This window comes from Bufo gargarizans, chromosome 6 (genome assembly GCF_014858855.1).
Source record: "Bufo gargarizans isolate SCDJY-AF-19 chromosome 6, ASM1485885v1, whole genome shotgun sequence".
Lineage (NCBI taxonomy): Eukaryota > Metazoa > Chordata > Amphibia > Anura > Bufonidae > Bufo > Bufo gargarizans.
In genome coordinates, this window is record NC_058085.1 from 241,321,431 (window position 1) to 241,340,794 (window position 19,364).

At 41.4% G+C, this 19,364-nt stretch overlaps 1 pseudogene; it reads right to left on the reverse strand.

Moving 5' to 3' along the window:
* LOC122941352 overlaps positions 1-19,364 on the reverse strand; it is a 71,454-nt pseudogene that overhangs the window by 6,311 nt on the left and 45,779 nt on the right.

Below are 19,364 nucleotides of genomic sequence, written 5' to 3' on the forward strand. Positions count from 1 at the left end.
GGATGTCTTCAGTTCAGTCTTTTTGCCTTTTCAGGACGGGGATAATACCACAGCATGCTGCGGTATTGTCTCCATCCAAAATTCCGCCATTTTTTCCCATTGAAATGCATTAATGGCGGTCCCGGCCCCAAGTGTTCCAGCAAAATGGATCCGGCATTGCGGTCTGTGAAAAAAATAAATGCTGGAAAAAAACGAAATCACACATTGAACAAGATACTGTTCATACTTCTTTTTCGGAAAATATACCACCTGTCAGAAAAATGAATTCCAGTTAAAGGTGACCTCATATTGTGACAATGACCCTAAACACACCAGTAAATCCACCAAAGAATGGCTGGAAAAAAAAAAAAGATCTAAAAGCTAATTCTAAATCACACCAAAATAATCATATCACCTTCATGTACTGTTATATTAAAGATCAAATATTGATTTGTTATTACACACCTGGACTCATATCAGTAGGAAGTTTCTCATCTGTATGCATCTGGTCACCCTGTATATATTCTCCATCCTCATCTTTAACTTCCACTTTAATATTGAGGAGGTCTTTGTCCTAAATAACAATCACAAAAAGCAACATTGTAATTACTGCATACAGGAAAGTGGGCACTACCCAATCAAACGGGGTGCTAGAATGTACCCAAATAGAAATACAACTATAAACAAATACAGTACATATCCCAAGCACCCCTCATACAGTACAAAAATGTATGTGTATGAAAAATGATATGCCTTTATTAAGTACATAATACAGACAAACAAATACATACAAAATAGTAAAACACTCGGTAACACTGACATGGAAAAGGACCTAGGACTATTTTAGTGAACAGCAAACTAAGCTGTAAAAACCAGTGTCAGGTAGCTGCTGCCAAGGCTAATAAGATAATGGGTTGCATCATAAGAGGCATAGATGCCTGTGATGAGAACATAGTCCTGACACTTTACAAATCACTAGTCAGACCACACATGGAGTACTGTGTACAGTTCTGGGCTCCTGTGAACAAGGCAGACATAGCAGAGCTGGAGAGGGTTCAGAGGTGGGGCAACTAAAGTAATAACTGGAATGGGAGGACTACAGTACCCTGAAAGATGATCAAAACTAGGGTTATTCACTTTAGAAAAAAGACGACTAAGGACTCCGCTGCATAACAGAAACTGATCCGTTTTGCAGCCCATAGACTTCTATTATGACGGCATAATCTCTAAATATATGTATGTAGTGCAGCAAGTCTAATGTGTTATGTACCAATTGTGCAGGAGGTGGGAGACTAGGGGCCCACCACATCCCCTGCATCCCTGTGGGCCAGTCCGAGCCTGTGTGGTAATAACTTTGGAACAATTTTACTTACCCAAGCCATTCTGAGACTGTTTTCTCGTGACACTTTGTATTTTATGACAGTCATAAATTTGAGTCAATATATTTCACCTTTATTTATGAAAAAATTCTAAATTTACCCAAAATTTTGACAAATTAGCAATTTCCAAAATTTCTATTTCTCTTTTAAAACAAAAAGTGATACCTTATAAAATAATTATTATTTAACATTCCCCATGTGTCTACTTTATGTGAGTGTTATTTTGTAAAAGGCATTTGAATTTTAGAAGCAATTCCAAAACCCACTTTTTAAAGGCCAGTTCAGTAATGAAGTCACTTTGTGAGGCTTACATAATAGAACCCCCCCATAATTACCCCATTTTAGAAACTACACCATTCAAGTTATTCAAAACTGATTTTACAAACTTTGTTAACCCTTTAGGTATTTCACAAGAATTCAAGGAAAATGGAGATGAAATTTTAAAATGTCACTTTTTTGGCAGATTTTCCATTTTAATGCATTTTTTTCTGTAACACATCATCCTGCCCCCCTGATGCACCCTACAATAGAAACTCCCAAAAAGTGACCCCATTTTGGGAACTATGGGATAATGGGAGAGTTTTATTGGTAGTATTTTCGGGGTATATATGATTTTTGATCGTTCTATATAACATTTTTTGTGAGGCAAGGTAACCAAAAAATGTCTGTTCTAGCACAGATTTTTTATTTTTTTTTAGAATGTTCATCTGACTTATGTTAGATCATGTGATATTTTTATAGAGCAGGTTCTTACAGACGCGATGATATCAAATGTGTCTACTTTCTTTGTTTGTTTCAGTTTTGCATAATAAAGCATTTTTGGGAAAAAAAAGTATATTTGTGTGTCTCCATTTTCTGAACGGCATTTATTTTTTTCATCCGATCATCTTGGACAGGGGTTTGTTTTTTGCAGGAAAAGTTTTTATTGGTACCATTTTTGGGTACATATCATTTTTTATTATTCAATATTACACTTATGGGGAAAGGTGATCAAAAAATGTGTTGTTTTGGCAGTTGTTATTTATTTATTTATTTTTTAATAATGTTTACCTGTGGGGGTAGGCCATGTGATTTTTTTTATAGAACAGGTCATTACAGACGGCGCAATAACCAATATGTATGTATACTTTTCTTATTTATTTTGTACACAATTAAAGCATTTTTGAAACCAAAACAATGATGTTTTAGTGTCTTCATAGTCTGAGAGCCATAGATTTTTTGGGGGGCCAATTGTCTTAGGTAGCATCTCATTTTTTGCAACATGAGATGATGGTTTGATTTTGGGGTGCATACGACGTTTTGATCGATTGGTGTTGCACTTTTTGTGATGTAAGGTGACAAAAATGGCTTTTTTATTTTATTTTTTTTACAGTGTTTATCTGACGGGGTGGATTATATGATATATATTTATAGAGCCGGTCATTACGGACGCGGCGATACCTAATGTGTGTTTTTTAAAAATTTTATTATAAAATCGGTGGAAAGCGGCTTTTTTTTTTTTTTTTTTTTACTTGAAACTTTAATTTTGTATTATTAAAAACACTTTTTTTTCTTTTTTCTGTCCCACTCTGCGACTTCAACTTTTGGGGATCTGATCCCCTCTGCAATGCATTACAATGCATCTGTATTGTAATGCATTGCCTGCTAGTGTATTCACTGTGTAATACACTAACAGTTGTCTAGGAGACCGAGCCTGGGGCAACGGGCTGCCTTCTCACTCATCTGGTCACTGCAGGATCCCTCACCCGCTGCAAACACTTTCAGCGCTGACCGCGGCATAGAAGGGGTTAATCCGCTGGCGGATACAGCAGGGTCCCGGCTATCAGTGACTGCTAGGTCCCCGCACTGATCGGGCGGGCACCAGAAGTCCCGTCCCGCTATGACGTATTATTACGTCATATGTCAAAGTAAATGTGTGAACAGGGTCAAATACATGACGCCAATACTTACTGCAAATGCAGTGAAGAAGCTCTTAGCGCATATTATTGATCAAAAATATGTTCGGGTCCACCTACCAGGCGACAAGGTAGCGTCTTATCAGGTGGGACTGTCACGAGGGTGTCAAGAGCCACGCCTGACTCCGTTGTACCCGGGGTCAGGAGGTCGCAGCGGTTGGCTGCACGCTCTATGTCAGATAGGGAAGTTTCCTTTTTACGGGAAAGAACATAGGTGTCTCCCAAAAGATAATAAGACGATGTACAAGAGGCATTATTGTGGGGGGGAAAAAAAAACATTCCTCAACTTTTATTCACAAAAAAAATACAAGATATTCTGCACTGTGGAAAATCTCAGAGGATGTAGTCGGAAGCCAAAAGTGACACCTATGCTGGCCAGGAGGATAGTTAGAGAGGTGAAAAAGAATCCAAGTATCACCACCAAGGCCATCCTAGTGAATTTGGGTTCTGATTGGTGGCAATGTCTCAAGGAAGACAATCCAACGAACACTGTACACTGCTGGGTACCACTTCTCCAGATAAGGCACACAAAAGCTCGCTTGGCCTTTGCAAAAGCTCATCTGGACAAAGAAGAAGTCAGATGAAACAAAATGGTGAGATGAAACAAAAATTTAATTGTTTGGTCACAATGATGTTTCCTTCATTTGGCGTCAAAAAGGAGATTTAACACGATTTTGAATGTGATTGCTTTATTCTGAACACCGCTACATCCCCAGTTATAAGAGGGTGTGCACACTTATACAACCACATTGGTGAAATTTCAGAATGGGTATTTGCCGCTGATAGAGAACCTACTATCGAAGATGTGTTTGTAGCAATAGCGCAAAGTAACAAAGCGCTTGCCTCACTCAGCAATAATATGGGTGGCCTGAAGAAAGATATTGGGCTTATCAGACAAGATATTAAGCAAGTGCGGGAGAAAATTTGAATAATGTAGACACGTGTAAGTGACTTGGAGGGTCAAGTACCGCCAATGCAGCGTGATCTTAAAATGCGTGATTCATAATGTCACGCTGCTCATATCCAAGACAGATGACATGGAAAACAGGCTGCGACGTACTAATGTCAGTATGATTGGAGTGCCTGAAAGAGCAGAGGGATCGGAAGCAGTTACATTTGTAGAAAAGTGGATAATAGAAAAGTTGGCAAAGATAAGCTGCCTGCGTTTTTTGCTGTTGAGCGTGCACACCGTGTACCGTTCCGCCCTCCACCACCGGGGGCGCCACAGAGACCATTATTGCTTAACCCGTTAAGGACTCAGCCCTATTTCACCTTAAGGACTTTTTGCAAATCTGACTGGTGTCACTTTAAGTGCTAATAATTTTAAAACGCTTTGACTTATCCAGGCCATTCTGAGACTGTTTTTTCGTAACATATTGTACTTCATGACACTGGTAAAATGAAGTTAAAATTCATTTTTATTTATAAAAAATTTGCAAAAAAAATTGCAAATTTCCAAGTTTCAATTTCCCTACTTCTATAATACATAGTAATACCTCCAAAAATAGTTATTACTTTACATTCCCCATATGTCTACTTCACGTTTGGATCATTTTGGGAATTATATTTTATTTTTTGGGGATGTTACAAGGCTTAGAAGTTTAAAAGCAAATCTTAAATTTTTTTTGAAATGTTCAAAAACCCAATTTTTAAGGACCAGTTCAGGTCTGAAGTCACTTTGCGAGGCTTACATAATATAAACCACCCAAAAAAGACCCCATTCTAGAAATTACACCCCTCAAGGTATTTAAAACTGATTTTACAAACTTTGTTTACCCTTTAGGTGTTCCACAAGAATTAATGGAAAATACAGATACAATTTCAAAATTTCACATTTTTGGCAGATTTTCCATTTTAATCATTTCCAGTTACAAAGGAAGGGTTAACAACCAAACCAAACACAATATTTATGGCCCTGATTCTGTAGTTTACAGAAACACCCCATATGTGGTCGTAAACCGCTGTACGGGCACACGGCAGGGCGCAGAAGGAAAGGAATGCCATACGGTTTTTGGAAGGCAGATTTTGCTGGACTGGTTTTTTTGACACCATGTCCCATTTGAAGCCCCCTTGATGCATCCCTAGAGTAGAAACTCCCAAAAAGTGGCCCCATTTTGGAAACTACGGGATAGAGTGGCAGTATTGTTGGTACTAGTTTAGGGTACATATAATTTTTGGTTGATCTATATTACACTTTTTGTGAGGCAAGGTAACAAGAAATAGCCGTTTTGGCACAGTTTTTTTTTGTTATTTACAACATTCATCTGACAGGTTAGATCATGTGACATTTTTATAGACCAGGTTGTCACGGATGTGGCGATACCCAAATTTTTTTTTATTTATGTAAGTTTTACACAATGATTTCTTTTTTGAAGCAAAACAAAAAATCACGTTTGTGTTTCCATAGTCTGAGAGCCATAATTTTTTAAGTTTTTGGGCGATTACCTTGGGTAGGGTCTGATTTTTGCAGGATGAGATGACGGTTTTATTGGCACTATTTTGGGGTGTGTGTGGCCTTTTGATCGCTTGCTATTACACTTTTTGTGATGTAAGGTGGCAAAAAATGGTTTGTTTAGCATCTTTTTTTTTTACGGTGTTCATCTGAAGGGTTAGGTCATGTGATCATTTTATAGAGCCGGTCGATACGGACGCGGCGATACCTAATATGTATACTTTTTTATTTATTTATGTAAGTTTTAAAATAAATAAATCATGTTTTATTGTCTCCATATTCTGAGAGCCATAGTTTTTTCAGTTTTTGGGCGATTATCTTAGGTAGGGGCTAATTTTTTGCAGGATGAGGGGCAAACGTTGTACCAAATATGTATACTCCCCCCCCCCCTATTTTTTTACCATTTTTTTTTTTACTTTATTTGGGGAAAATGATGTTTTTGTATATTTTTACTTGAAACTGAAAAAAAATTTTTGGGGGGGGATTTTATTTTTTCAACTTGTTTTTTTTCGTCCCACTTTGGGACTTGAACTTTTGGGGGTCTAATCCTTTACAATGCATTCCAATACATCTGTATTGGAATGCATTGGCTGTATGAGTAATACTGTGTGTATCACTCGTACAGTTTCCGGGGCCTGTGAGATCCAGGGGGCTGGATCTCTCAGGCTCTTCACCGGAAGGCAGAGCGATGCCTTCCTTAGACATCGCGCTGGTTTCCATGCCATCGGTTCCCCCCCACAGCCACATGGGGACCTGATGGCACCTCAGCCCGCCGGATAAGGTAAAAGCCGCAAACCGCAGGTCTGAATTGACCTGCGGTTTGCGGCGATGTTGTGGATGCCCGTTCCTATTAACCCCCGCCGCACCTATTAACCCCCGCCCCCACTCGGGAAACAGGGCGTACCAGTACGCCCTAAGTCCTTAAGGGGTTAAAGTTCTGCACTTCAGGGACAGAGATGCCATCCTGAGAGGTGCCAGAGACTGTACTGATCTCACTATAAATGTTAGCCGGATCTCCTTATTCCCTGACTTTTCTGCTGAAGTTCAGAAGAGACGTGCTCGTTTTCTGGACATTAAGAAAAGGCTACGGATTCTCCAGCTCCCTTACTCAATGTTATACCCGGCAAAATTGCGGGTGGTTGCAAAAGATAAGACCCATATGTTTGATAGTCCTGAAGATGCATGCCAATGGCTACATGCACATGAAAGAGATTTGCATGGAAATACTTGAGTTCATCCTGTGTTCATCCAGAAAGTACTTACTGTAAATGAGTTGCATACAACTTTTAGTTATAATGTTTATATATGTGTAATATCAGTAAGTAGGAGATTGGTAAAGACATATGCCTTGCCAGAGTTCAAAGCAGAGTATTCTAACTGTAATAGTTGACCTATTGACAGTTTTGACAGATTGCTATATTAGAGTTCAGGTATTTTGAATATCCCAGTTCTCCTCTTGATAGGAGAAATGTCCTTTTGTTTTACTGTTTTATGTTTGGGGGTGGGAGTTTTTTGGGGGAATATTTGAGACAGATGACGAATGGTATATGAGGCCTTGTATTATCGTTATAAGAGATCGCAGTAACAGCCGACTACAATTCTGGAATTGGTTGGACGATGGGGACCCTTAAGGTTATAGCTTGGAATATACGGGGGATGGGCCAGACTGCTAAGCGTAATGCTATACTTCATGCTTTGCAAGTCCATCAGCCGGCTATTCTCTGCTTGTCTGAAACCCATCTTACTTCAGATAAAACACATCTTGTACACAGAGCATGGATGGCACATGAATTTCAATCTACATATTCCACCCAATCAAGGGGTGTCTGCATCCTTGTACATAGGAGTCTTCCATTCACTTCTAATGAAGTGTGCATTGATGCTGAGGGACAATTCATATGTCTTGATTGCACTAAATTTCAGATCCGAATGATATTGGTCAATATATTATATATATATATATATATATATATATATATATATATACACACTCACCTAAAGAATTATTAGGAACACCTGTTCTATTTCTCATTAATGCGATTATCTAGTCAACCAATCACATGGCAGTTGCTTCAATGCATGTAGGGTTGTGGTCCTGGTCAAGACAATCTCCTGAACTCCAAACTGAATGTCAGAATGGGAAAGAAAGGTGATTTAAGCAATTTTGAGCGTGGCATGGTTGTTGGTGCCAGACGGGCCGGTCTGAGTATTTCACAATCTGCTTAGTTACTGGAATTTTAACGCACAACCATTTCTAGGGTTTACAAAGAATGGTATGAAAAGGGAAAAACATCCAGTATGCGGCAGTCCTGTGGGCGAGAATGCCTTGTTGATGCTAGAGGTCAGAGGAGAATGGGCCGACTGATTCAAGCTGATAGAAGAGCAACGTTGACTGAAATAACCACTCGTTACAATCGAGGTATGCAGCAAAGCATTTGTGAAGTCACAACACGCACAACCTTGAGGCAGATGGGCTACAACAGCAGAAGACCCCACCGGGTACCACTCATCTCCACTACAAATAGGAAAAAGAGGCTACAAGCTCACCAAAATTGGACTGTTGAAGACTGGAAAAATGGTTTCTTGAACATGACAGAGTTCACTGTACTAAAATGGCCCCCACAGTCACCAGATCTCAACCCAATAGAGCATCTTTGGGATGTGGTGGAACGGGAGCTTCATGCCCTGGATGTGCATCCCTCAAATCTCCATCAACTGCAAGATGCTATCCTATCAATATGGGCCAACATTTCTAAAGAATGCTATCAGCACCTTGTTGAATCAATGCCACATAGAATTAAGGCAGTTCTGAAGGCAAAAGGGGGTCCAACACCGTATTAGTATGGTGTTCCTAATAATTCTTTAGGTGAGTGTATATTCCCCCTCAATACTCAAGTGAAGTTTTGAAAAAAGTGCTAAACTTTACTGCTAAATATCCAGGTGTTCCTATTCTAATGGTAGGGGATGTATCTTGATAAAGCCCTTGACAAATTTCATCCAGGAGGGGGTACTATGGGATCATCTCCTACCCCATTAAGCAGATTACTCATGGAAATTGACCTCTGTGATATTTGGAGAACAAAACATCCAAGAGTACAGCAGTACTCATGCTACTCCTCCTCACATAACTCTCTGTCCAGAATTGATTTAATATTGGGATCCCCTGTATTATTGGATAAGGTGAGAGAAGCTTCCTATCTTCCTAGGAGTATCTCGGACCATTGACCAACTTTAGTAGTAGTGGAGCTGGGAAATGTAAAACAAGGCCCGAGGCCTATGTGGCGTCTGAACCCATTCTGGCTTCAGCTGGTAGACAGGAGAAGAAAGAAGTGAGGGGGACAAAAGATACTGCCGCCCGAAAAAAAGAGTGTTAATCACAGACTTTCAAAGGAAGAGTCTTTGAAAAACTACCAGGTGCCAACAAAGGCAGAAGTATTCGGACAGAATGGGGACTAGGGTAGTGAGAGGCTGCCTGAGAGTGGTAGACATAGCTGGTAGACACAGGTGACAAAATATCTGAATGCTTAAAAGAATTCCTCGACATTAATGTTGGCTCAGCCAATTTATCAATGGTATGGGAAGCCTTAAAGGCATATGTAAGAGGGGTATATATTAAAGAAATTAGTATACATAAATCCAAAAACAAGGCCCTTTCAATAGAAATGTCTAATAGAGTGCTAGAAACTGAAGTTAAATGTATTGCCAATCCGACACCAGAGAATACTAACAACTGGACTGAGGCCCAGGATCTGTTGAAAGAACATCTGATTGATAAGGCAGGAGCTAAATGCTTTTTCAGGGCACAGGAATATTTTATGCAGGGTGAGAGTGCTGGCCATCTCTTGGCTACCATTGTAAAAGCACAATCAGGTCCCTCCTGTTAAAGGATAACTGTCACACTTAGACCCTAATTTCAATTTTCATATATGTAGTTACTAATAACATGATATTCCAGAATCAGTTACTATTAGACTGACTTACCCCATATTTAATAAGATTCAGCCCTTAGCAACCAGTCTGCATAAAACTGCAATTTCACTATAGAGTTAAGATGGCCGCCACTGCCCTCACCCTGAGGCTAATCCCGCCTGCCCTCACTAGCCAGTAACAATATCCCCCCAAAAGTGTCAGTAACCAGAGCCCTCCCCCTAAAGGGTTAATCTCCTGCAGCACAAAGGGGCCCTCTTACCACATGTTGCTTTCATTTATACACTGAGCAGATGGCAGATCTCCCTTCTCTGGTCTGCACTGCTTCGGCTCTGCATTGTCCAAGTCTGCTGAGTGAGGGACAGGGAGAAGTGCACACAGCCCAGGCACTGTTATCAGCTGCTGGGGAGGACCTGGCTTGTTTAATCATTTACTTGCAGTCCCTGGCTGTCAGTAATCTGACCTTGCACGCTGCCTGCTTCTGCGTCCTCCGTCCTTCAACACATAGACGGACCATGCCTAGCAACCTGATTTTAAGCAGAGGTAAAAGCAGGCAGTACAGGGAACAAAACTGTGGAATTAAGGGGTATTTGAATACACAGTGAAAAAAGTTTAAATAGGGCCACCAAGGAGATATTAATCACCACAATCCAATACTCCAAAAAAAAAAATATGACAGTTATACTTTAACCACTTCAGCCCCGCTAGGTGAAACCCCCTTCATGACCAGAGCACTTTTTACACTTCGGCACTACACTCCTTTCACCGTTTATCGCTCGGTCATGCAACTTACCACCCAAATGAATTTTACCTCCTTTTCTTCTCACTAATAGAGCTTTCATTTGGTGGTATCTTATTGCTGCTGACATTTTTACTTTTTTTGTTATTAATCAAAATGTAACGATTTTTTTGCAAAAAAATGACATTTTTCACTTTCAGCTGTAAAATTTTGCAAAAAAAACGACATCCATATATACATTTTTAGCCAAATTTATTGTTCTACATGTCTTTGATAAAAAAAAAAAATGTTTGGGCAAAAAAAAAAATGGTTTGGGTAAAAGTTATAGCATTTACAAACTACGGTACAAAAATGTGAATTTCCGCTTTTTGAAACAGCTCTGACTTTCTGAGCACCTGTCATGATTCCTGAGGTTCTACAATGCCCAAACAGTAGAAAACCCCCACAAATGACCCCATTTCGGAAAGTAGACACCCTAAGGTATTCGCTGATGGGCATAGTGAGTTCATAGAACTTTTTATTTTTTGTCACAAGTTAGCGGAAAATGATGATGATTTTATTTTTTTTATTTTTTCTTACAAAGTCTCATATTCCACTAACTTGCGACAAAAAATAAAAAATTCTAAAAACTTGCCATGCCCCTCACGGAATACCTTGGGGTGTCTTCTTTCCAAAATGGGGTCACTTGTGGGGTAGTTATACTGCCCTGGCAATTTAGGGGCCCAAATGTGTGAGAAGAACTTTGCAATCAAAATGTGTAAAAAATGACCGGTGAAATCCAAAAGGTGCACTTTGGAATATGTGCCCCTTTGCCCACCTTGGCAGCAAAAAAGTGTGACACATCTGGTATCGCCGTACTCAGGAGAAGTTGGGGAATGTGTTTTGGGGTGTCATTTTACATATACCCATGCTGGGTGAGAAAAATATCTTGGTCAAATGCCAACTTTGTATAAAAAAATGGGAAAAGTTGTCTTTTGCCTAAGATATTTCTCTCACCCAGCATGGGTATATGTAAAATGACACCCCAAAACACATTCCCCAACTTCTCCTGAGTACGGCGATACCAGATGTGTCACACTTTTTTGCTGCCAAGGTGGGCAAAGGGGCACATATTCCAAAGTGCACCTTTCAGATTTTGCAGGCCATTTTTTACACATTTTGATTGCAAGGTACTTCTCACACATTTGGGCCCCTAAATTGCCAGGGCAGTATAACTACACCACAAGTGACCCCATTTTGGAAAGAAGACACCCCAAGGTATTCCGTGAGGGGCATGGCGAGTTCCTAGAATTTTTTATTTTTTGTCACAAGTTAGCGGAAAATGATGATTTTTTTTTTCTCTTTTTTCCTTACAAAGTCTCATATTCCACTAACTTGCGACAAAAAAGAAAAAATTCTAGGAACTCGCCATGCCCCTCACGGAATACCTTGGGGTGTCTTCTTTCCAAAATGGGGTCACTTGTGGCGTAGTTATACTGCCCTGGCAATTTAGGGGCCCAAATGTGTGAGAAGTACTTTGCAATCAAAATCTGTAAAAAAATGACCGGTGAAATCCGAAAGGTGCACTTTGGAATATGTGCCCCTTTGCCCACCTTGGCATCAAAAAAGTGTCACACATCTGGTATCGCCGTACTCAGGAGAAGTTGGGGAATGTGTTTTGGGGTGTCATTTTACATATACCCATGCTGGGTGAGAGAAATATCTTGGCAAAAGACAACTTTTCCCATTTTTTTATACAAAGTTGGCATTTGACCAAGATATTTTTCTCACCCAGCATGGGTATATGTAAAATGACACCCCAAAACACATTCCCCAACTTCTCCTGAGTACGGCGATACCAGATGTGTCACACTTTTTTGCTGCCAAGGTGGGCAAAGGGGCACATATTCCAAAGTGCACCTTTCGGATTTTGCAGGGCATTTTTTACACATTTTGATTGCAAAGTTCTTCTCACACATTTGGGCCCCTAAATTGCCAGGGCAGTATAACTACGCCACAAGTGACCCCATTTTGGAAAGAAGACACCCCAAGGTATTCCGTGAGGGGCATGGCGAGTTCCTAGAATTTTTTATTTTTTGTCGCAAGTTAGTGGAATATGAGACTTTGTAAGGAAAAAAGAAAAAAAAAGAAAAATCATCATTTTCCGCTAACTTGTGACAAAAAATAAAAAATTCTAGGAACTCGCCGTGCCCCTCACGGAATACCTTGGGGTGTCTTCTTTCCAAAATGGGGTCACTTGTGGGGCAGTTATACTGCCCTGGCAATTTAGGGGCCCAAATGTGTAAGAAGTACCTTGCAATCAAAATATGTAAAAAATGGCCGGTGAAATCCGAAAGGTGCACTTTGGAATGTGGGTCCCTTTGCCCACCTTGGCTGCAAAAAAGTGTCACACATCTGGTATCGCCGTACTCAGGAGAAGTTGGGCAATGTGTTTTGGGGTGTCATTTTACATATACCCATGCTGGGTGAGAGAAATATCTTGGCAAAAGACAACTTTTCCCATTTTTTTATACAAAGTTGGCATTTGACCAAGATATTTTTCTCACCCAGCATGGGTATATGTAAAATGACACCCCAAAACACATTCCCCAACTTCTCCTGAGTACGGCGATACCACATGTGTGACACTTTTTTGCAGCCTAGATGCGCAAAGGGGCACATATTCCTTTTAGGAGGGCATTTTTAGACATTTGGATCACAGACTTCTTCTCACACTTTCGGGCCCCTAAAAAGCCAGGGCAGTATAAATACCCCACATGTGACCCCACTTTGGAAAGAAGACACCCCAAGGTATTCAATTAAGGGGCATGGCGAGTTCCTAGAATTTTTATTTTTTTTGCATAAGTTAGCGGATATTGATTTTTTTTGTTTTTTTCTCACAAAGTCTCACTTTCCGCTAACTTAGGACAAAAATTTCAATCTTTCATGGACTCAATATGCCCCTCACGGAATACCTTGGGGTGTCTTCTTTCCGAAATGGGGTCACATGTGGGGTATTTATACTGCCCTGGCTTTTTAGGGGCCCTAAAGCGTGAGAAGAAGTCTGGAATATAAATGTCTAAAAATGTTTACGCATTTGGATTCCGTGAGGGGTATGGTGCGTCCATGTGAGATTTTATTTTTTGACACAAGTTAGTGGAATATGAGACTTAGTAAGAAAAAACAAAAACAAAAACAAACAAAAAATTTCCGCTAACTTGTGCCAAAAAAAATGTCTGAATGGAGCCTTACCAGGGGGGGGGGGGGGGGGGGTGATCAATGACAGGGGGGTGATCACCCATATAGACCCCCTGATCACCCCCCTGTCATTGATCACCCCCCCTGTAAGGCTCCATTCAGACATCCGCATGATTTTTTACGGATCCATGGATACATGGATCGGATCCACAGAACGCATGCGGACGTCTGAATGGAGCCTTACAGGGGGGTTATCAATGACAGGGGGTGATCAGGGTAATCAGGGTGATCACCCCCCTGTCACTGATCACCCCCCCTGTAAGGCTCCATTCAGACATCCGCATGATTTTTTACGGATCCATGGATACATGGATCGGATCCACAGAACGCATGCGGACGTCTGAATGGAGCCTTACAGGGGGGTTATCAATGACAGGGGGTGATCAGGGTAATCAGGGTGATCACCCCCCCTGTAAGGCTCCATTCAGACATCCGCATGATTTTTTACGGATCCATGGATACATGTATCGGATCCACAGAACGCATGCGGATGTCTGAATGGAGCCTTACAGGGGGGTTATCAATGACAGGGGGTGATCAGGGTAATCAGGGTGATCACCCCCCTGTCACTGATCACCCCCCCTGTAAGGCTCCATTCAGACATCCGCATGATTTTTTACGGATCCATGGATACATGTATCGGATCCACAGAACGCATGCGGACGTCTGAATGGAGCCTTACAGGGGGGTTATCAATGACAGGGGGTGATCAGGGTAATCAGGGTGATCACCCCCCTGTCACTGATCACCCCCCCTGTAAGGCTCCATTCAGACATCCGCATGATTTTTTACGGATCCATGGATACATGTATCGGATCCACAGAACGCATGCGGACGTCTGAATGGAGCCTTACAGGGGGGTTATCAATGACAGGGGGTGATCAGGGTAATCAGGGTGATCACCCCCCTGTCACTGATCACCCCCCCTGTAAGGCTCCATTCAGACATCCGCATGATTTTCTACGGATCCATGGATACATGTATCGGATCCACAGAACGCATGCGGACGTCTGAATGGAGCCTTACAGGGGGGTTATCAATGACAGGGGGTGATCAGGGTAATCAGGGTGATCACCCCCCTGTCACTGATCACCCCCCCTGTAAGGCTCCATTCAGACATCCGCATGATTTTTTACGGATCCATGGATACATGTATCGGATCCACAAAACGCATGCGGACGTCTGAATGGAGCCTTACAAGGGGGTTATCAATGACAGGGGGTGATCAGGGTAATCAGGGTGATCACCCCCCTGTCACTGATCACCCCCCCTGTAAGGCTCCATTCAGACATCCGCATGATTTTTTACGGATCCATGGATACATGGATCGGATCCACAAAACGCATGCGGACGTCTGAATGGAGCCTTACAGGGGGGTTATCAATGACAGGGGGGTGATCAGGGAGTGTATATGGGTGATCACCCGCCTGTCATTAATCACCCCCTGTAAGGCTCCATTCAGACGTCCGCATGTGTTTTGCGGATCCGATCCATGTATCCATGGATCCGTAAAAATCATGCGGACGTCTGAATGGAGCCTTACAGGGGAGTGATCAATGACAGGGGGGTGATCAATGACAGGGGGTGATCAGGGAGTGTATATGGGTGATCACCCGCCTGTCATTGATCACCCCCCTGTAAGGCTCCATTCAGACGTCCGTATGCTTTTTGCGGATCCGATCCATGTATCCGTGGATCCGTAAAAATCATACGGACGTCTGAACGGAGCCTGACAGGGGGTGATCAATGACAGGGCGGTGATCAATGACAGGGGGGTGATCAGGGAGTTTATATGGGGTGATCATGGGTGATCAGGGGTTTATAAGGGGTTAATAAGTGACGGGGGGGGGGGGGGGGGGGGTGTAGTGTAGTGTAGTGTGGTGTTTGGTGCGACTGTACTGACCTACCTGAGTCCTCTGGTGGTCGATCCTAACAAAAGGGACCACCAGAGGACCAGGTAGGAGGTATATTAGACGCTGTTATGAAAACAGCGTCTAATATACCTGTTAGGGGTTAAAAAATTCGGATCTCCGGGCTGCCAGCGAACGATCGCCGCTGGCATGCTGGAGATCTACTCGCTTACCTTCCGTTCCTGTGAGCGCGCGCGCCTGTGTGCGCGCGTTCACAGGAAATCTCGCGTCTCGCGAGATGACGCATATATGCGTGACTGTGCGCCAGCCTGCCACCTCCGGAACGCACATGTGCGTTAGGCGGTCCGGAGGTGGTTAAAGATAGGAATGCTATCCTGGTTACCAGGAATAAGGATATAGTTGAGACATTTCATGCCCACTTTAAGGAAGTCTATAAGTCTAGGTTGACAGTTACTTCAAAGGATAGGGATTGCTATCTGAGTGAAATTGTAATGCCTACTCTCTCTGTGGAACAAAGGGAACTTCTAGATAGAGATATTCAATTAGAAGAACTAGAGTTGGCACTGAGCTCTTTCCCAAATGAAAAGGTGCCGGGTGGAGATAGCCTCCCAGGGGAATTTTACAAGAAACATCAAGATTTATTACTCCCACACCTCTTGAACATATATAAGGATTCCTATAGTACAGGTGCCTTACCGAGCTCGATGAGAGAAGCAGTGGTTGTAGTAATCCCAAAACCGGGTAAAGATCCTACTTTAGTTGACTCTTATCGGCCCATTTCCCTACTGACCGCGGATATTAAAATACTCGCCAAAGTCTTAGCAAACAGATTGCTAGGGGTTATCTCCACTATTGTACATGGAGATCAATGTGGTTTTATGCCAGACAGATCCACCTCCCTTAATCTTAGGCGTCTTTTCCTTAATCTCCAGTTGGGAATGGAGGGGGAAGATTGTAGTGCTGTGGTCTCTCTTGATGCTGCCAAAGCTTTTGATAGCGTCGAGTCGGACTACCTGTGGGCGGCATTGTCAAACTTGGGGTTTTGCCCTAGTTTCATTAAGTGGGTTAAACTACTGTATGATCAGCCGAGAGCTAGGCTCAGAATAAATGGTGGAGTGTCCCAGGTGCTGGAACTGGAGGTAGGGCTGTGCTCTATCCCCTCTGCTTTTTGCACTGGCAATTAAACCACTAGCGTGTCTGATTTGAGCTACTCCACTGATAAAAGGTATTGGAAGAGGGAGGATGGAGAAACGAGTATCGCTATATGCGGATGACTTGTTATACGTGGGAAACCTGACCTCCACCATTAACCCCATAATTTTGATTATTTTGGATTTTGGCAACCAGTCTGGTCTACTCATAAACTGGGATAAATCTGTTCTCCCATTATCCCCTCTTCCGCAATCTCTCTCTCTTGCCCATACTAAACTCAAAGTAGTGTCATCTTTTAGATATTTAGGAGTTGAAATTTCAACTAACCCCCATAGGTATATTCCTGACAATATAATACCAATATTTGCCAAATTTAAACTTAAAGCGATATCGTGGCATAAACTTCCCTTGTCTCTAATGGGTAGGGGTAATCTGCTGAAAATGGTTTTGATGCCGCAACTTTTATATTTACTCCATAACGCACATGTTTGGGTTCCCATGCACTACTTTTACAAGGTTAAAAAAAAAATCTGGTTTGTGTTATGGAAAAAAATAGAAGTAGGATCAAATATGAAACTCTGCAGAGAGGTAAAGAAATGGGTGGCCTAGCTTTACCTATACCTTTTCTATACTTTGTAGCCACCCAAGCACAGCATTTTAAGAGCTGGAGGGTAGTTGGAGGAGGTAGAAGGAGTGTTACGCTTGTAAAGTGGGCTTCTGGGTGCTCTCCTCCTGTTACGTTCTTGGAGAGAGAGGTAGATGTAAAATTGAAAAAAGGTCCCGATTATTGGGCTCAAGAGGAAAATATGGGATAAGATACATTAAACGTAATTGCCTGTCCAAATCTGAAAATATCTGGGGCCTTTGGATAGATAGTTCAGGGGTGTGTAGTCCTTGGCTAGCTCTCTCTAGAGGGATAGGAGTCACATAAGGTGATGTGCAATGTGGGTATCATTAAATATGAGTGAATTTTTGTGATCGTTATGGGTGGAATATGCTCTAGATATCTGGATATGTATGATATTTCTCGGCTATTGGCGCCTTAATACGATTTGATAATCCTTTGATAATACTATAAATCCGTCTCAAGGGGGGGGGGGGGGGGGGGGTTCTTTTTTTCGTGTTTGTGTATTTAATTTTTACACTATTGTAACTATGTTATGTCATGACGTTGTATTATGACCTCTGATCCTGCTTGATTGTAATCTTCTGCTTTGCACTTTGTATGGTCAACTTATTTGAACGAAACTAAATAATAATCTGATTCAAAAAAGAAATGATTTATATTTGTAACATTTTTTTACAGCACAGAAAACTGACATTTTAACAGGGGCGTGTAGATTTTTCATATCCACTATATATATATATATATATATATATATATACAGGTAGAAAGGTGTGGGCAGCACAGCTATCTGGACAGTACGGTCGGAGTGCCAGCGGCTGAGGAGGCGATCCACCTCCAAGGATATAAAGAAGAAAAATCCACAGCACATCCAAGTTGTAAAAAGTAAAAGACGGCTTTATTCACCAGACACGCGACGTTTCGATCCGCTCAATGGGATCTTTTTCAAGCAGTGACAAAAGTGGCCAGTGCATAGTGCATATTTATGCAGTTTAAACATCATTAGATAATTGATAAATCAAATACATTTAGTACATATAATATAATAAAAAACAACAATACAAATAATATTTTCACAGTCAGAGTCTGTACCTCATTTGAGTGTATCACAATGGCATTATTCAATCTTATACAATACAGTATACACATCAAAAATATGATATAATAAGCTAATTGCGGTGATAGTGAGTACAGGTGCAAATCTTTTCTAATACCTTAATAATCTAAAGTGCACAGGTGTACCTTTAGTTGAGGATGACATGAATCGTGGGAGTATGGAGTCAAAACACATGGATCTCGGCGTATCAGACAATGCAGTGCGCATGTCCAAGGACCTTTCCACACAGCTCAGTCACATGATCGCACGTAAGCCGGTCACGTAGTGCGCATGTCCAAGGACCTTGAAGCATGTGATCGCACCACGTGATCACGTACCCGATCACGTGACTAGATACATCACGTCACAGGAAAAGAAAGGAATTTGATGTGTATACTGTATTGTATAAGATTGAATAATGCCATTGTGATACACTCAAATGAGGTACAGACTCTGACTGTGAAAATATTATTTGTATTGTTGTTTTTTATTATATTATATGTACTAAATGTATTTGATTTATCAATTATCTAATGATGTTTAAACTGCATAAATATGCACTATGCACTGCCCACTTTTGTCACTGCTTGAAAAAGATCCCATTGAGCGGATCGAAACGTCGCGTGTCTGGTGAATAAAGCCGTCTTTTACTTTTTACAACTTGGATGTGCTGTGGATTTTTCTTCTTTATATATATATATATATATATATATATATATACACACATACATACACACACACACACACACACACACACACACACACACACTCACTACTGTCAAAGGATATTTGGGTTGCCGGTGAAATTTCAGGATGAACCTAAAATGCACTGTAAAATTTACGAGTGACCTTAATGTGACCTTTTCTAAACTTTTGAATGCACATGTCCAACTGTTCAATGTTTCTGTACTTTTTGCACAACTTTCTGTTCTATAACAAGGAGCTTAACAGC